The 20,825-nt window shown below is 38.5% G+C and overlaps 1 protein-coding gene across 1 annotated transcript in view; it reads right to left on the bottom strand.

Annotated features, from left to right (window-relative positions):
* The window catches only part of AHI1 (Abelson helper integration site 1), a 241,425-nt gene that overhangs the window by 58,590 nt on the left and 162,010 nt on the right, over positions 1-20,825 (bottom strand). The gene's annotated exons all lie outside the window — the stretch shown is intronic.

Below are 20,825 nucleotides of genomic sequence, written 5' to 3'. Positions count from 1 at the left end.
TTCATTTTTACTGGATCTATACCTTGCATCTTCTATTAATTTCATATTTTATATATATATACATATTAAAATATATATGCATAAATACATATACATATATACATAAACACATATATTTTATCTATCTATTTATCTTGGATTCTCTCTGTCTCTTTCTTTCTCTCCTCTCCCCCAACAGGCAGACAGGGACTGGAGATAGATGAAGGTACCAGGCAGGAATGCTTGCAAGTCCTCTATTTCATTGAATAACCATTTTCCCCCTTGAAGGATTATACTCAGTTTTGCTAGGTAGGCGATTCTCGTCTCCTTTGCCCTTCAGAATATCATATTCCAAGCCCTCCAATCCTTTACTATAGAAACCATTAAATTTTGTGTTATCTTGACTGTGGCTCCATGATATTTGAATTGTGTCTTTCTGGCTACTTACGATATTTTCTACTGGGAGCTCTGGAATTTGGCATAATTTTCCTGGAAGTTTTCATCTTGGGATCACTTTTAGGAAGTGGTTGGTAGATTCTTTCAATTTCTATTTTACCTTCTGGTTCTAAGATATCAGGGTAGTTTTCCTTCATAATTTCTTGAAATATGATGTCCAGGCTCTTTTTCTGATCATGGATTTCAGGTAGTCCAATAATGCTTAAATTATCTTTTCTTGGTCTCTTTTCCAGGTCAGTTGTTTTTCTGATGAGATATTTCACATTTTCTTCTCCTTTTTTCATTCTTTCGATTTTGTTTTGTTTCTTGATATCTCATTGAGTCATTAGCTTCTACTTGCCCAGTTCTAATTTTCTTCAATGAGCTTTTGTACCTCTTTTTCCATTTGGCCAATTCTGCTTTTTAAAGCATTCATCTCTTCAGTGCCTCTTTTGTCATTTTGTCAATTCTGTTTTTTAAGGTGTTTATTTTCTTCAGTATTTTTTTTTATGTCCCCTTTTACCAAGCTGTGGACTCTTTTCATAACTTTCTTGCATCACTCTCATTTATTTTCCCAATTTTTCCCTCTATCTCTCTTATTTGGTTTTTAAAATCCTTTTTGAGCTCTTCTAGCAATTCTTTTTGGGCTTATGTCCAATTCACTTTCTTTCCTTTGAGGCTTTGCATAGAGCTGTTTTGACTTTGTTTTCTTCTGAGTTTATGTCTTAAACTTCTCTGTCACCACAGTAACTTTCTATGGTCAGGTTCTTTTTTGTTGTTGTTTGCTCACTTTTCTAGTTTATTTCTTTTTAACGTTAAGTTGAGCTCGGCTCCCATTGGTGGGTAGAGGGGGCATCGTCCCACACTTTCGGTTTTTTGTGCTGCTGTTTTCAGAGCTAGTTCTGGAGGTCTATAAGTTTTCTGTTCTTCCAAGGTAGTATAATCTAAGAAGAGGTGTGATCAGTACTCTACTAGCCTGTGCTCTGGTCCATGAGAGACCACAATCACTCCTCTTTGTCCTTGAGTCCTCAGCCTTGCTCCTCTGTGGCCACAAGTGCTAGTTACGCTAGTGCTCCTCTTCAACCTGGGACAGTGACCCAGAACTGTGCATGGGCAGTGCAATGGTTCCTGCACCCAGTGTCAGCAAAGGTCCCCCTGTAATCTCATTTTGACCAGCTGTCTGACTCCCTTGCTATCTATGGGCTGAGAGCTCCTGAGGCTGCTGCTGCTGCTGTAGCCACCTCTATGACTTGCTGCTGGCTTGCCTGGGCACAGCCCGAGTTGCACTGCACTCCAGGCCTGACCACCGCCTCAGTGAGACAGACCTTTCCTAACCAACCTCCTGAGTTGTCTTGGGCTGGAAAACTGTTTCATTGGAAACTTTTTTTTTTGGCCACTCCAGAATTTGATTTGAGTGGTTATTTTAAAGTTGTATGGAAAGGAATTTGGGAGAGTTCAGGTGAGTTCCTGCATTTACTCTGCCATTTTGGCTCTACCCCCATAAGCTTTCAGAAAGGGTGGTCAGTAAATCCATCAACAGTGAGTGCCCAGTGGGTGGAGAACATTGAATTGTCTCCAATTTTAAGGGAAATTGAAGATAATCCATATCCTTAAGGTGATTATTAAGTCATAGCTTCAGAGTTGGAATGGAACACACCAAGTCTAACCCAGGCATTTTAAAGCTGAGGAAAATGAGGTCAGAGACAGAGTTTCCAGTCTAAGGTCATACAGATAGTAAACAACAGAACTGTAATTTAAGTTTAGGTTTTTAAGTTCAGAGCCTCTTCCCATTGTACCAGTGAGATCTAATAGTAGGTACAGGAGGCAGAAACAAAAATAAAATATCAGTAAATACAAATAACACAAGCAGAGAAACACAGAAATACAAGGGACAGGTAATTTTAAATATGTATATTTATACATATGATATACACGTATATAAATGCTATATTTTGAGAAGAAACAATGGTACTTGAGTGAATACAGCTAAATAGTTAATTTGGAAAGATTTTTGGAGAATAGCAGAATGGCAAGAGAGGCACCCAGGCTATCAAAGAGACAAGATTTTTTGATTGTTGACCAAAATGGACTCAAATATAGGTGAGTTAAATATTTTGCTTCTTATATTCCTGAGACCTATTCAGGCAGAATGTAAGTCCATAATAGCTTCAAAAAGGAATATTTTGAGGTGGGGAAATGAGAAAAGGGAAGAAGCAAGAAAATTTGTTTTACCGATTCAAGAAATATGAATTGTGATATAAAAGAAGATACAGGGACCAAGATCTTAGCTAGTTAATGACCAGGAATTCAAAGCAACAAATTTGACTCAAGAAATAAAGTCACTCATAGGGTTTAGATCAGGGCTGTCAAAATGCAGCCCAGGCTGGCAGTGTGATTTATGCAGCCTGCCTACACGCATAGAAATTTACATAAATGCTTTAGTAACCAAAGCCTAGCTAGCTACCTCAGAGCTCTCACTAAAAGGGCAAATCAAAATATATTGTCTATTGTTTCAATAAAAGCCTAAGGTTGGACAGCTCTGGCTTAGATGATGGGAACTATGGAACAAAAAATGACTTTGGAGGGAGATGATTCTTGCTACCATCTATCTACTAGTGAAAGAGTTACTTATTGCTTAATCACCTGCATATTGGCATTAAATGAAACCACTGAATGTATAAGATGTACTCACTAAGTGAAAGGGAAACAAACAGCACAAAGCCTACCACCAGTTCTTGGAGGACACTCAGAGTTACCTTTATTTCTTATTCCTTCACTCGTAATCCCTGACTGTCTCTTCCATTCTTCAAACATCTGTGTGTGGCATGTGGGTAGTATGGTTTAAAGTGTGACAGGTGCTTGTAGCTTCCTTTCTCAAGGTCACAGGTGATAGAAAAACCACAGCTTTTAGGCCTCCTTCTACCCAAACCCTCAAGTCCTTTTTTCCCATCCAGCCTACTGTTACTTACAGGTTTTTCTCCCAACTGAACTAATAGGGCTTTTTCCCAGGCATAATTTAAAGCATATGCTCATAGTGCCCAAGTCACCAGAAACCTTGGAAACAAAAGCAAAGGTTTATCGTTGGCTTGTTTTGGGTCTCATACAGCATTCCTGGCACCAGCAATTCTGTGACTGTTCTGCTAATCCTCAACCATGAATCACCTTTACCATTTATCTTCTATGCTTCTTCATGTGATGTATTAAATGCTGATGGAGGAAGCCACACACCAATGCCAACTGGGTCCACAACAAATTCATATCATCATAGCTCAACCAGACCCTCACTATTGCAAGAAAAAACTTACTCTGCCTTTAATGGACTATCTCACTCTCTTCAGTGGTTGTAGCAATATCTTAAGTCCTGATCACTTCTGTCTTCACCTGATTCTGTCAGCAAATTTCCTCATCTACTCTACTAAAAAACAAAACAAAAAAACCCAACAAAAGCATACAAAAAACCAAGCAACCAAAAAAAAAAAAGTCCATACACAGAATGAGCTTTTCCTCCATACTCTCTACTCCGTACTTCAGTACTGCTGTACTTTCAAAGCAAAGTTATACTGATGCCTTTTGTTTTTATATCATGGTCATTTCTGGTTATGGTACTCCTATCCTCTTGCCCAGAAGTGAATCCTTCCTCCTAACAAAGAAAAACAGTTAACTAAAACAACAGTGGCTGACTCTGACAATAATATTCTTTCCCCAGAGTCTCTACCTGAAGAAGAGGGAGGTATGTTTTGTTATCTTTTCTTTGAAACCAAGTTTTATCATTACAATAACTCAGGGTCCAGCTTCTTTTTAGTCTTGTAATTTACAATTGCTGTCATTTTGATTATTGTTCCTATGATGTTGCTTATTTCTTTTTGCATCAGCTCATACAACTCTCCTCAGGTTTCTAAATTTTATTAAATTCATTATTTATAAATTTGTAAATTGTACTTTGTTCATCTGTTTCCTAGTAGACCAACATATTCATCTATGTCTTCACTCATTTTCTCCTCCTTTACTCTTATATTTGAGAAAAAGGTGCCCTTTTTTGCCAAAGCTTACCTATGTGCCTGTACCCTTGATGCCCATCCTCTTTCATCTCCTCCAAGAGTTGTCCAATCAATCATTCCTTCTCTTTTACTTTTATTTTCTCCTTAACTACTTGTTCTTTCCCATCTGCTTACAAAACACACTTAGGTCTACTCTATCCTTAAAAAAAACTCTTTGCTTGATTCTTTCCTCCCATTAAAATTTCACTTTTAGGCTCTTTTACCTTTCAGAGGCTGATTACTAGGAAGAATCATCTTCACTGGATACCTCTATTTCCTGACTATGCAATCACTTCCCATTCCCTTGCAACATGACTTTAGACCCTACTTTTCAATTGAAAGTATTCTCTTCATTTAATCCAATGATCTTTTCTCATTCCTCATCCTTCTTGACCTCTGTGGCTTTTGATATTGTTGGCTACTACCCTTCCTCTAAAAGTTTTCTCCTTCCTTGAATTACATGATACCTCTCTCTCCTGATTCTTCTTTTGGTCTTACTACTGCTTTGCTGGGAGATGACCTATTTCTTGCCCATTAGTGTGGATTTTTCCTAGGACTTTTTCCTGGACCATCTTTTCTTCTCACATCTGGTCTCTTGGCGATCTCATCAATTTCTAAAGATTAAAGCACAGGGTCTGGAACATAGTAGACAATAAATGTTTGCTGAATGATCAAAGTATCATCTCTATGAAGATGGCTCCTAAAATTGATATATCTACTTCTAATTTCTCTCCTGATCTCTAGTAAGAATGCACCATCAACTTCATGCAAGATTTCTTCCACTGTATGTTCTGTAGGTATCTCAAATTCAACCTGTTCGAAGGAGAACCTATTATCGTTCCTACCAAATGCACACCTCCTTCAAGCTTCCTTATTTCTGTTTACACTACTTTGATTCTCCTGATCATCCAGGTTTATAACCCCATTTATCCTTAACCCTATACTCTCCATCGCCTCTCTTCCATACCTCCTGTGCAAGTTCCTCCAGGTAATAAAATCAAAATAAAATCAAAGGGAGGATTTGAATGCATTTATTTAACTCTAGTCAGTGCTCTTTTCACAGAACCACAATCCTCTCTCCTCAATCTGTCTCCTGCAACAACAGAATGCTCTAGTAGAATATAAGTTCCTTGGAGGCAGAGGCTGTTTTTCGGGGGGTGGGATGGGTGCATCCCCCAGTGCCCAGAATACCTTGCATATACTAAGCATTGGTAAACAATTATTGAATTAAATGATTAAACTGATAAACTGATTAATAATTATCTTCATTCCCATAGAATCATTTCTGCTTGGTAATAACATGGGTTAACAGATTAATAAGAGAGACTGGTCAGGATGATATTACTCCTCTGCTTCCTTTGCTTGACATTTAAGGTGCTCCATAGCCTCAGTTCTTCTAGTCTTTGATTCCCTCCATGCATGTTCCAGCCAAACTAGACCACTCCCTGCTTCTCTGCTACTCACTATGCTTTACCTCTGCTTTTGCTGGAGGGCTTCTCCCTAGGCCTAGAATGCCCTCACACGCTTGCCTTGCCTTGCCTAACGAATCCCTTCCATTCTCGAAAACTCACTTCAATGGCCATTCCCTCCAAGAAGCTGCTCCTCTGCCTCTTGGTAAGTAAGGACCTCTTTCCTCAACCTTCACATAGCACACTCTTAAATAACTTTCTAACAGATTTAATATTGGGTATTATCACTACCTGTGTTCACGTATTATCCCCTAACTGCAGTAAGCTGGAGGCTTATCTAAAATCTATATTTCCCTTAAGCATCTACCAGAATGTTCTACAAACAGTAGGAGCTTATTAAATGCTTTTTCTATTTGTACTTGTTAGCTATTGAAGCGCTTGATGCGTTTTATTATTTCCATGCTGGTGGCTTTGTAATCTATGTGTACAGCCCTAGTCTTTCTCTTGAACTCTCGTCATTCATCTCCAAATGCTTATCGGATATTTCTAATTGTACTGTAGGGATTTTAAACTCAACATGTCCAAAACAGAACTCATTATCTATCCCTACCCCCAAGCCCAGCTCTCTTTGGATTTTCTCTATTTCTGGTGAGGATATAGTCATCCTTCCTGTTACTTAGATTTGCAACCTCAGTTTTATTTTTGAGTTTTCATTCTGCCTCACATATTCAATCAGTTGCCAAGGCTTGTCGTTTTTACCTCTATAACATCTTTTTGCATTTGTTGCCTTCTCTTGTCATATGACCACCAAGTTAATTCAGGCCCTTATCATCTCTTACCTGGACTATTACAACAGCCTTCTAATTGCTGTCCCTGACTTAAGTATAGTATCTCATTTTAAAAAAAAATTCACACAGTTAGTGAAATAAAAGGCTAACTACTCTATTAATATAGTTGAAAAATCTATCACCATACACATGGACAGGAGTAACGAATATGTTGTAACCTATATCAGAAGGCTGAAGTTTACGCTTTAAAGTTTAAAATGCTTGCTGTAAGCTCATTCTCCAATGCATTCTCCATGTAGCAGTTACCAAAGTGATTTTCCTAATGGACAGGTCTGAACATTCCATTCCACTACTCATCAACCTCTTAGAGCTTCTCCTTGCTTTCAAGATAAAATATAAACTCTTTGTGCAGCTATATGGCTTTTAAAACCTTGCACAGGGGTAGCTAGGTGGTGCAGCAGACAGAGCAACTGGCCCTGGTGTCAGGAACATTTGAATTCAAATAAGGCCTCAGACACTTAGTAGCTGGGCAAGTCACTTAACCCCTACTGCCTGCAAAAACCCTCCACAAAACAAAACAAAAAATCTCTACCTACCTCTCCCACCTAACTGACTATTATTCTATGGTCCAGTAAAGCTGGTCTTGCTGGAGCTAGCTGTTCCTCACATTCAACACTCCAGCTCTCATCTCCACACCACTGCACCAGAGACAAACTGGAATGTACTTCCTCTCGACTTCTGCCTTTACAATCCCTGCTTCCTTCAAAACTCTTCTCGAGCACAATCTTCCTCATGAAGCTGTCCTGGATCCCTGGCTCCTAGGGCCACTCCCTCACATAAATTCCCCTTGTATATACTCATTTACGTACACTGCTGTTTAGCCATACAGTCGAATCTGACTCTTTGTGACCTTGTGGTCACAAAACCCTACTGTCCATAGGGTTTCTTGGCAAAGATGCTGGAGTGTTTTGCCATTTCCTTCTCCAGTGAGTGGATTAAGGCAAATAGAGGGTAAGTGACTCGCTCAGGGGCACACAGCTATGAACTCGGGTCTTCTTGACTCTAGGCTCAGCACTCTATCCACTGAGCCATCCAGCTGCTTCCTCGCTTATATACGTTGTAAGCTTATGTTTTCCTTTGTATCTCCAGCACCTGGAACACAGTTGGTGGTTAGTAAATTCTTGCTGACTGACTGAGAGTAGAATGTCCTAGCTAACTTGTGCATCTTCAGAAAGCTGCTAAGGGATTTTAATGGTGGTAATCTCAGGCATGGTAGCAGAAGAAGAGCCATTTGGGGAGTTGGGCAGGCAGCGATTGATGCCTGAAGTAATCAGGAGTCGTTTGGCACACGCTGTCTGATGATGACAAATGGTAGTAGAAATTTATGGACTCCAGTGTTATACTTGTGTTATAGTTGGAAATAATGTACATTTACATAGAGATTAATGACTAACACATAGCTTTCCTCACAACAATTCAAAGAAGCAGGTAATAAAAAGGTAAAAATTACCTTCATTCCTCACTTTACATATGAGAAAACAGGCATAAAATGGTTTAGTAAGCTGTCCAGGGCTGCATAAAGTACAGAGCTCGCACCTTGAACTCACCTTCCAACATTAACACCAGCTTTTCCCCCCATTTTACCACACTCGATTTCAGATAAGTAAATATGGTAGAAAAAAAACAGTAGCCTTTCAAGGGTATTGCTTTCTACTTTGAGACTTCACACTCAGTCAAATTTCACTGTCCTTTATGGTATCATGCACTGAACAGAAGTGATGAGAGTGACGAGGGAAGCAACGGAGAGAAGACGATGAAGATGACTGTAAAAATAGGTCATTTCTGAATCTGAATTGAAATTTCCAAGTTTGTTTAGGTAAGTTCTCATTCAAAAATATCTTCAGAAAAGTCGATTCCAAATTTGCATCAGAAGCTATGAGAGAGTGAGAGGGCAACGGGAAAATCTTATGACAGTTTCAAGAAAAACACATAACTCTAGTTTCATTTTTTCTACGATCTAAAATGTGTCTCACTTTATCTTTAGTCATCAATCTTTGACCCAATTACCTGTTTATACCAAGAATCTACTGGATTAGTATTTGCTCTTCTAGCTATTTTCCCCAAGATTCCATCTGTTAAATTGGGAAAGACAGAGAAGGCAAGGAGAGTCAAAGAGCATGATGAAAGGCATCACAGGAATAGAAAGTCTCGTGTATTTATCCTGGCATTCAAGTAAACAAACTGTGGAATACTACAGTGAAAGCAAAGCATTTATTAAAAACACTGACTACATGTCAAGCACTGAAAATCCAAACAGGACGCTGTCCCAATCCTCAAGAAGCACACATTCTCTCATAGGAGAGACAAAACATAGATGGCAAGTGTGTTTTGTTCTGGGAAGTCATTGGGATAGAGAGCAGACTGACATGACTTTACCAGAAGCAATGGTAGTATTGATTTGATTACTGTTTCAAGTAAAAAGGTGGTAAATGTGGGGGGAGGGCGTGGCAGGGCAGATTTCAAGAAGACGATCAGAAATGATGGGCTGGATGGGATGTGAAACACGGTCTGTTCTGTTCCGGTCTGAAGCTGGCCATATATAGTAGTATAATGGTCATTCTTAAAGTTTCCACTTACCAAGTTTCCCAAAGCAATCAGTTTCCTAGGTAATTCAACTATGGTTTCAATTTAACTTTTGGTTTTTAGGTAGATGAGATAGACGAGTTGAAGCAGCAAGCTGCCCTGTGGGAAACATAGGAAGTGGCATGTACTAGACCAGTCAAACCACCACCACCACTTAGACCACCTGCTCTTAATGGATTGTGATGCAGACGGCTTGGACCTTGAATCTAAGAACCCTGGGAACAGCAGTGGCCTCCCAGACCATCAGGCCTGCCTTTAGCCTGGTCCCCAGAGCTATTACTGAGGGGAGCAATTCCTGGGATTGCTTTCCTATATACAGAGAGTCCCAAAAATCTAAGCTGCAGTTTTAAACTTTAATAGCTTAAAACTGCTCTAAGACTTTTGAGAAACTGTTTAATGGGATGTCACTGACAGTCTACCCAAGGCATTTTAACAAGCAGAATATTATGTATTTATATAAATATAAATCATTATTTATTATATATATATTACATATATATATATAATTTATAGATTTATTAACAAGCAGAATATTATATAGTCTTTGAAATTACCAGTAGCTAAAATTATCACTGTAACAATCTTGGATCTATGCAATTCAACATTTTTATCAATGAGACGGAAAAAGGTGTATCTATCTATGCATACCTACATAGACAGACATGTCATATATTCACGTGTATGTACATGATGTATATCAGACCAAAATGACACAAAGCTAGTATCACAGATGACAGAATCGAGACGCAAAACAATTTGAGAAACTGCATGTAAGTGACAAAAATAAAATGAAACTCAATAGAGATAACTGCAAATTTAGGTTAAAAAGTCAATTGCATAAGGACAGGGTAGAAGAAATCTATTTTGGTAGCAAAGCATATGGAAAAGATCTGAGGTTTTTCGACAGGCAAAGCAACTGAAACCCTGCAGATAGTTACCTGGAAAACACTGCAAAGTATCCTCATTTACAAGGGTCTTTGATGTGCTTCACAGAATACAGAATATTCCATATGATCCACAGATGTCATGCCTGTCTGTGCTAGTCTTCCTTGCCTCCTTTTCCTCTCTTTTTGTACAAAGAGATCCAGGATGTTTAAATAGAAATGATAGTGACAATACCGATAGCATTTGTATGTGTCTTAAAGTTCTGCAAAGTGCTTTACATACGTTAGCTCATTCGATCTTCACAACAATCCCGTGAGGGAGGCACTGTTATTACTCCTACTTTACAGACCAGGTAACTGAGGCAGAGAGACAGGTTAAGTGACTAGCCAAAGGCCAGGCAGTATTTGAGATCAAATGAAATAATTCATTGAAAGCATTTTGCAATCGAGTTCAATATAAATATTAGCAAGTAGTAGGAACTGGTAGACACTGACACTGACATAGGCCTAGGATGGAATGAGCCACGTTAACAAGCAAAGAGCAGCCAATGGAGGAAGGTACAACCCGTCAGTGGGGCAAAGAGCAGGCATAGGGGAGAACGCTCTCTCCTGGATTCCGAATGCCCTTAAGAAACACATAGCCTTGGGCTTCTTGGTTAGCTCCTTGAACACAGGGACTTCTGGAAGCTTGGTTTCCTCCCTCTGGTCAGTGATCCACAGATGAGAGCAGGTGTTTACTGGGGCCACCAGGATGCCTCAGGGGAGGGTATAGCCCACATACTCAGTACACTTATACTTCAGCAAGAGGAAACTGAAAAGGCCTGATTTGTTGATGGTGGCAGTGGAAAGAATGAAAAGGCAGAGCTCAGAAGGAAAACAAATAACTATGAGAACTTATTTCCTCTAGTAAATTTAAACCAAGATTTAAAATTGATAAAAAAATCCCAGAATATAGTAACATATTATAAGAAGAATTAAGTTATATATATATGTTCTTTGACCAAGGGGAAGGCCATCTAAGTAAATCAAAGAATCTTAAACAAAGGGAAACAATTGCAAACCTATGGGATTAAAAATGCTGGCGTAAGTACTGTACAAAAGTATAAAGCATACCCTAAGTGTAATGTAAGAGGTGTTTTTCTCTGACCTTTTTGAGAAACAAGCTTAAGGAAAGGTTTGAATTATCTAGTCTTTATGATGTCAAACTGTTGTATGTTAGCTACTTAAAAGTGCCCAGACCTTAAAACATTTGACGACTGACCATTTTGCATGTAGATTTGGATTTTAGAAGAGATAGATAGATTTATTCTGAGTTACAACTCTCCTGAAAATTAAAACTAGTTGTTTTATGACTTGAGTAATAAAGCCTTGAAGTTTATCAGTTGTTCCCCACCCTGCAATAGCACACAGGAAGAGGATGGCAATGGGTTTCATTTTATGATTTTTGTGAAGGTACATTCAATCCTGTTGTACATTACAAACTTTTCCTGCAGCTTCTTTTAGGATGCAAACAATGCATGTGGGTTCCTGGATTTATGTTGAAATGAGATTTTACTTTAAAATTTTGAAAAAAAAATTTTTACTTAAATATAAATAAGAATAAATAAAACCAATAAAAAGTTCAAATACTACAATAGTACAGTATACCGTAATAGGATTACAGAAAATATGAAGTAATGGTTTTTGGCTATTGGAAAATAGAAAAGTTTCAAATTTCTGCATGAGTTTAATTAATAATAGGAAAAATCAAAACATGTTACAAATGTTTTCAGATGACAAGATGGTCTAATATTTAGGCTTCTCTTAATGGAGAGCTGGGTAGTGCACAGTTTTGTCTGTGAACCTACCTTTAAGAAAACAAGCAAGATTTCAGGCACAGCACAGAACTAGTTTGTGCAGCTTCTCTGCTGGTTTTGTCCAGTGACAGGTATACTGAATAGTCATTTTAAACCTCTAATCAGCGAAGACCATTTTACTTTTACAGGATGAGTAAAGTTAAATCTATATAAATGGAGACTGTATTTTGAAAATTTGCATTATTTTCATTTCATATTTATTTATAGGGAGTTATAGGGAAATATTTATAGGGAGTCTCAGAAGAAAGGCATTAAAATTAAGGCCTCTTGCAGAAGGTGAGGCTTTAACTGAGATTTGAAGGAAGCCAGGAGGCAGGGATGAAGAGGAAGAGAGTTTCAGGCACGGAGGACAGCAGGGAAAATGTCCAGAGTTTGAAGATGGAGTGGCTTGTGTAAGAAAAAGCCAGGAGGCCAGTGTCACTACATCAAAGAGTACTGGAGGTGACTATGTTATAAGAAGACTGAAAAGGTAGGAAGGGGTCAGGTTTTGAAGATGATTATGCCAATACAGATGCCACTTAAATCTGGTTATTTTATTTTCATTTCTAACTCTAATACAAATCCTTTTAAAAATCAGAAATATGTTTTTAGTGTAGCTTCTAAATACTCATGTCTTGTTATATATTTAACACAATTCCATGAAAAATGAGGAACCGGTTGTATACACAGTTCTTTTAATATATTGAAATAAAAAGGGCACATATGTTTTTAATTTTCTTCCCCATGTAAAAAACATAAAGATGTGAGAGACACTCACATTTTTTATAAGAGTTTCATTCTGAATTCAGCTGCATTTCCTCTTTGATTTGCAAACAACTTCTTTACTTAAAGTAAATATAGGTGTTCTGTACTACTCAATTTAACTATTAACTAAGTTTTACACCTGTCTTCCAGGGTTCAGACAGTGACCTTTTCTCTCATTAATCTGAGACTGATATTATGCTTAAATTGCCATAAAGGCAAAAAGCAGGTGCAGCTACTCTTAAAGAGATATAATCCTATTTCTAATGTGAACTACTGAGGATTTATAGACTGTGAGCATATAGTTCTTCATGTATAGTTTTTCCCCTCCTCACAACAGGAAAATGCTTCATTAGAAACTGCATCCTTGAAAATCCTTTTCTTTTCAGTTCAAGTGCTGCTATTGGCAAAGCTGGGAAATGGTATGGCCTAATGACCATGGAGACTGCTTCCATGGGGGCAGTATGGTACCACCGTACAGAGTGTAACTTTGGTGGCTGCTGCTTCATTCTAGTCATAGGAATGACAGCAGCTAATATTACCAGAGCAAACAAGAGTTACCCAGTCATAAACCCTACTGGGAATTTATATTCTTAGCATAGTTAAGCAAGGGCTTCAAAGCTGTGTGAACTACCATCTGCTATTCTTTCTGAAACCACTGCACGGAAATCTCTAGGGACACCCTGATGAAGTGAAGGAAAACAAAGATAGAGCATGCATGCCACAGGAATGCCACCATTTTGAGATTCTGGAGGGTTATTACATCTGCCATCAGTAAAATGAATTCAGTAGTATTTACTAGTTCTCTAACTTGTGAGTATTAATGGGGAAAGGGGATTGATCTAACTAGTGAAGACACCAGTTAATATGAACCTAAGGAAACTTGACTTTTTTTTTAAAAAAGGAAAATTCATTAAGTAAAGTCATTAGATTGTAAGCTCCTTGAGAGCAGAGATTTTTTTCTTTTGTTGTATACCTAGTGCTTAGCACAGTGCCTAGGATACAGTAAATACTTAATAAATGCCTGACTGACAAAGTCAATGGACTACCGTGAAATAATCTGTTGTAATCCCTGACCACAGGGGTTAGAGCTGATATTTGTCATACATATTTAGTTACTTGGCTGGAGAAATTTTCATAGTGAAACCTTCTGGATTCATTCTTATGAATGAAATCTATCTGTTCATTGGATCATAGGCTTAAAGTTAGAAGGGTCTTTAGAGGTCACTTTAGAGGTCTCATTTTACTGAGGAAGAAACTGAGCCACAGAAGAAGTGAGCTGCTCAATGTTGTGCCAGAAATAAGTGGCAGAACTGGGATTCAAACTTGGTCCTCTGGGTCCTGTGCTGCCTTCCACTTATCATACATTGGAGGTAACCAGTGACATGTCAGCTTGAAGGCAGGTGCTGTTTCATGGGGTATCCTTGGCCCCTTACACATAGTAGGTACAGAAGATTTGCTGAGGTAATTCACTGAACCCACCCTTCAAATACAGAAGAGAATAGATAGGAGGAAAGGACAGAACATACTAAAAATGGCTATACAATGAGTATATTCTACTCATTTTATTCCACAACAGTACTTTTACCTAACCCTACATCTTCTGGTCAAATGGGCGCAAGACTAAGTGAAGTAGCTGAGCTGTTTTTTGTGGTGGTGGTGTTGTTTACGAATATATGTATTGATGATGATTATAGACTACATTAGTGATTGCATTGGGATGAGGACATTTCCTCCACTAACAAAAGTCAGCAAATTCTTGGCAGCCTACAGTCTGAGAGAGCGGCCTAAAGAACTGAGAAGTTAAATGACTTGCTTATAGTCTTGCAGTCAGCATGTGATGGAGGGACTGGAACTCAGGTCTTCCTGGCTCTCAGATTGGCTCTATATCCGCTAAGCTATATCTTTATATGCCTATAATCTATAGAAACAGATATTTATAATTGATCCGTTCTAGATTGATAAATGAGGCAGCTAGGTGGCACAGTGGATAGAGTGCTGGCTCTAAAGTCAGGAGAATGTCCAGCCTCATTCACCTGCTAGCCATGTGACCCTGGGCAAGCCACTTAACTCTGTTTGCCTTAATTCCTAGTCTATAAAATGAGCTGGAGAAGGAAACGGCAAAGTACTCCTGTATCTTTGCCAAGAAAACCCCAAATGGGGTCATGGAGTTCGGACAGGATCAGACGTGACAGATGCAATAACAAGAAGAGTTATAAATGCTCTTCACCTTCTACCCAACTTCACACTCTTAGCTGATGACTTCCTTTCCTCCTACTTTACTGAAGAGTAAAGAGTAAGTTTTCCCAGATTAGCTTCTCCACATCAGAAAACAACAATAAGCACCACCCTCTGTTCTGGCCTATCTTTCTCTCTTGTTCCAGCAAATGAGATGAAGTTGTCTTCCTCCTGGACAAAGCTGATCTCTCTCTAATTCTGATCTCAACTCTTCATGTCTTCTCCAAGACCTTGCTTCTTCTGCCATTACCCATCTCTCATTAGTTGGCGTAATGGTGCAGGGCAAAGAACATAGGATTTAATCCCAGAGGACCTGTGCTCAAATCCCAGCTCTGCTACTTACTGCCTTTGAAAATGTGAGTGAGTCATTTAATGTCTCACAAACTCAGTGTCTTCATTTGTAAAATAAGGTTGGGACAGATGTCCCTAAATGATGTTTAAGCTCTTCCCCTCTGTTGCTTCCTTTCGCCCATATGCAAATAAGTCAGGTGAACTTCATATCCTAAATACTATTATCCTCTAGCCCTTCTTGAAATGACTTTATTCTAATGGGGGAGACAAGATGTAGATACAAGACATCTACAGCATAAATATCAAGTTAATATATATATATATACACACACACACAGATACATCCATAATGCATTCAGCATTATTACATACACTGACGTTTGAGAGGGGAGGGTACCAGTAAGTGGAGGATCAGAAAAAGCTTCCGTGTAGAAGATGGTGGCTGAGCTGCATTTAAAAGGAAGAGAGGAACCCTGATTTAGAGGTGAAGAGAGACTATCTTCCTGGAATAGGCGGCAGTCAGTACAAGAACAAGGAGGTGGGAAGTTGAGAGTCCTGAGTAAGTTTGGCTAGATCACAGAGAGCAGGTGGGGAAGCAATATTCATCAGAATTGGCAAGGTAGGTTGGCAGTAGGTTGCAAAGATCTTTTCAAAGATAAACAGCACAGTTCACATTTTATCCTAGAGGTTGATATTTTTATGACAGATGACTCCCAATTTATAATGCTATCATTGTACTGCATTTCTAGATATCTCCACCTAAATGCCTTGTTGTCACTTTAAAGTCAACATGTCCCAAGCTAATTTTCTTCTCTTGAAACTAGCTCTAGTCCCAATTTCTTTATTTCTGTTGATGATACCACTATCCCCCAACTCATTTAAGTTCTGCACCTTGATATCACCTTGGCCACTTGCCTCTCCAGCATAGTCTTGTGGAAAGAATCCTGGCTGTGGAGTCATAGCACTGGATTCAAACCCTTGCTCCTGGCCCCTAGGACTTGCATGAGCCTGTGTAAGCCACTGAGGCTCCATGGGTCTCAGTATTTTCATATGTAAAATGAGAGGCTGATCTAGATGGTCTCGGGGGTCCCTTCTAACTCTAGATACAGGGGTGTGCTAGCACCAGATTGTGAGAGCTGATCATTACATTTTTGAGTGTGAACTTCCAATCAGGGCTTGATTTATTGTTTTGTTGATTATCTACCGGGGTGGGGAACCTGAGGCCTTGAGGACCTCAAGTGCGGCTTGTTCTATGGGGCTGCACTTGAGGATCTAGAGGGCCACATGAGGCCTGGAGGCCACAGATTCCCCAACCCTGATCTAGACTTTAAAAAGTGATGGAAAAATGCTATTAAATCAGATTAAACTTAAAAGCACGTCTTGTATTTTCAGGGAGCTGGATCAATGATCTAATGGTCCTTCAGTGCCCTATACCATCCAATTGTCCACCAAATCCTGTTGCTTCTACCTCTTCAGTATGTCTAATATGTGTTCAGGCCTTCATTATCACATCTGAACTAATGCAAAAGCTTTCCAACTTGTCTTCTTGCTTCTAGTCTTTCTCTTCTCTATACATCCTGGGCCATGTCCAGTCATCCTGGGGAATGTCAGGTCACTGGACCCAGATGGCTCTGGAGGAGAAAGTGAGGCTGATAGCTTTGCACAGCCTTCCCTCACTCAAATGAAAATCACCTGCAAATCATGTCATCATTTCCCTGATGTCATGGTCCTCTTTCACAACAAAGGACAAACACAGCCACCATTCTTCACAGAGCTGTCAGACTTAATCTTCCTAATGCACAACTGACCACATGACTGCTCTACTCAAAAAAGCCTTCTGTTGGTTCCCTTCTTTCTACCAATCACATACCCTGGTATTCAAAGTCTAGGCTTCTTGAATAATAGTTCGTAATTACTAACTGTTACTGAAGATCATGTAAACTCAAGAGCCCTGGGAATGGCTGTGCTATCTAGATCAGTGGTCATACTTATCTGTATCCTGTAGCCATCATGAAAGGGAGAAACACTAATGCAGAAGGGGACAATCATGTCAACCAATGCCAAACCAACAGCTAATCAACTACCACTGAAGGGCAGGTAAGCCTGGGAGCCCTAAGAACAGCAATGCCCCAGACTCTCAGTTCTGCTCTGAAAGGACCAGTTATCTCTGACATCACTATCATCCACTACAGATTTACTGTCACAGATGGGTCAGGTAATATAGCCTACTATTATCTCTATTCAAGCAGCAAGGTACCTTGAGAGAGAGACAGGAGGCAGATGTGCCGGGCAGGCCAAATCACCCTGAACACAACTTGCCCTTTATTCTGGCAGAGAAGGCACAGGACCCTGAGCCTTAGAACCCCCCAAAATTGCAGTCTTTCCACCCACAATCCCTGTTTCAAGTTTACTTCCTTTCATTTACCCAATGCTCCAGCCAAACTGAATTATTCATCACTCTCTTGTCTGGACTTCTGAACTTTTGTACATTCTCCCTTCACATCTTTGCCTATTAAAATACTTCCTTCAAGGCACAGACCAACTGTCACCTTCTCCATGAAGACTTCCCTGATCTTCTCCTCCTGATCCTTTTCTTTTATTGTCATCTTTTTGGAAATCCATGCATGTGCATTACAACCACTTTCATTGAAGGTACTTGTGTGTCTTTCCCCACCCCCTCCCCTCAATTAGATTTGAGGACAGGATTGTGTTTCATATCATCTTTTTCTCTTCAGTGCCTTGTACAGAAAAGAAAGATCACATTGGGTAGAGTGGTCTAAGATTGCTTCATCCTAGGAGATGTGTGCCTATAAGTTGTGTGTAAAGGTAGCTAGCTATCCTGGGTGGTAGAAGGAATCCTAGGAGTAGAGAGAATATAATGTACATATTATTATATAAACAGTAAGTAGAGTCTGCTAGAGCAGAGTGTTTATATTTGGGAGTTGTGGGGATATAAGGTTGGAAAGGAAGACTTGGGCCAGGGGTGTGTGTGTGTGTGCATGCGCGCACACATGTATGTATGGATACAGATTAATGACAAGTTTATTGAATGCATATATATTTATCACTGGTTTAGGTGCTTAAGGAATTCAGAGGAATATAAGCAACATTCATGTTCTATGACCATCATGAATTTTAAAAATTGTCATGTAAAGGGGACTTGAGAACAAAATAAGATAATTTGGCAAATATTGCTGAAATAACAAATATTGAGTACGAGATATCTTGCAATAATAACAACAACAAAATGCTCAAGGCATTTTCTCTGGCTGTTCCTCATGCCTGGAATGCTCTCTCTGCTTACTGACCTTCCTAGCTTCATTTGAGTTCCAAGTGAAATCTCTTCCTTTACTGGAAGCCTTCCCTAAACCCAATAGTTCCTTCCATCTTTTAATTACTTGCGATTTATCCTTACATAGTTTACTTTGTCAATATTTGTTTACATGTTGTCTTCCCCCATTAGAATGTAAACTCCTTGAGGGCAAGGACTGTCTTTTGCCTCTTTTTGTATCCCCAGCACTTAGTACAGTGCCTGACACATATTAGGTGCTTAATAGATGTTACTGATCGATGGATACAGCACTTTAAAGTTTGTAAATCAATTTACATACACTATCTCATTTGAATTTCCCAACATTGATGTGGTGTAGTATGAGTATTATTAGGCACATTTTACACATGGGCAAATTGAGGCTTAGATTAATTTACTTGCCCAAGGCCATACAGCTATTAAATTCCAAGAGGCAGAATTCAAAGCCAAGTTTTCCTGACTTAAATGCAAGCACTTTATCCACTCCATTATTCTCTATCCACTACCTCCTTAGAGTAGAAATAATATTAGTTTAAGCAATGGGAGCTAACAAGTTAACGTAACAATAAAAAATTACCAAAGAAGACAATACCTAAACTATTAAGCATTACGTTTTTCTCTTTCCTAATAGAGTATATCTGAGATCCGGAAACTACTATAAAATTCTATTGCTGTTACTTCCCAGAGTTTCAGATAAATATGATCTTTATTTGATTATAGCCCTTAAGCATTTAATAAGCATGAGGATCCATAATCTGTCTAGAGGGAGGAAAAAAAAAACCCTGCCAGGCTCAACTTTACTGAGTCCTGTAACACAAAAGGAAAAAACAGAAATACAAACACAGCTGCCACTTAAAAAAAAAGGTCTATAGGGATTAAAAAAAATCAAATGTATATTAAATAACAGAACTACCGAGAACATTATTCAAATACACTCCCAAATCATTTTGACCTATAGTTGACTTAATTTCCAACATTCAACTTCATCATTTAACAAATAAAATTTATATAACATTAAGACTTATATAACATTAGTATCAAATTTATATAACACTACAATTTTAACATTAATATTAGTATTAATATTTTCATTATTTAAAAATGATTAATTCCTTCTTTTTTATGAGAAACATTTAGTTGTCTGTGATAACCATATAACAGTCATGTCACCCTTTGCTTTATTCTCATAGCCCCAATCCAAATATGACCAAGCTGTACCAGCCAACTTGTAATTCTTTGTACACAGCTTTCCCCCTCTTGTCTCTGTGTCTTTGCACCAGCTTAAATACTCTGCTTTCTCAAGTTCACCTCTTTGCTTTCCTGGTTTCTTTTAAGATAGATCAAACCCCACCTTTGGCAGGAGGCCTTTTCCATCTGTTCTCCTACCACCCCTTTCCCAACAGCTGTTCGTGTCTTCCCACTGGAGATTCCTTTCTATCTACTCTGTATATATCTTCTCTTTACTTAGTAGTTTACACATTGCCTCCTCCATTAGAAGAAAAGCTCCTTGAGGGCAGGGACTGTTTTTATTTTATTTTTTGTATGCCTAGTTGCACTGCCTGGCACAGTGTACACAAGGGCTTTAAAACTGAACAATTACACATGCAAATATTAATCATCCATTTTAACTCTCAGGAAAAGTTGAACAGAAAGTCTTTAAATTCTTAGAAAAAGACTACCAAGTTTTCCTCATAAAATGAAATGTTACAGCAACTGGAAATTAGAATTGCTAATAATGTGAAAAAAAATTAAAAACCAGAAAATATTTAGAGAAATAAGAGGTACCCAACTCACTGTGTCCTAGCATCTGACAAATAATGTAATATTAAGGTCAAGGACTTCTACAAACAGAATTCCAGATGTCTAAATAAATGGGAAAAAGATGACTTTTTAGCCATCCACGCTCATATGTATATCAATTTTCTCTTCTTCCTTCTTTATTGTATTCCATATTGCATACATTTAAAAATAAAATAAGGGGATACTGGTAAAATGTGGAGCCACTGAAGAGACATAAGGCATTCCATATTATGAAAAATAACTACAGTTTTACAATAAAATAATGCATGTATATGATATTATTAATACTATTACTTAAACACATTAAAGGAATGAAAAATCATGTTTACTTTTAAACTAGCCAATCAGTGGAAATAATGATGGAAATATATAAAACAATAGGATTGCATTTTAAGTGTAAATGGTTTGCAGGAG

The sequence above is a fragment of the Trichosurus vulpecula genome, chromosome 7 (genome assembly GCF_011100635.1).
Source record: "Trichosurus vulpecula isolate mTriVul1 chromosome 7, mTriVul1.pri, whole genome shotgun sequence".
Classification (NCBI taxonomy): Eukaryota; Metazoa; Chordata; class Mammalia; order Diprotodontia; family Phalangeridae; genus Trichosurus; species Trichosurus vulpecula.
The sequence above is the reverse complement of the archived record's forward strand: the minus strand, read 5'-3'. Positions and strand labels throughout refer to the sequence as shown.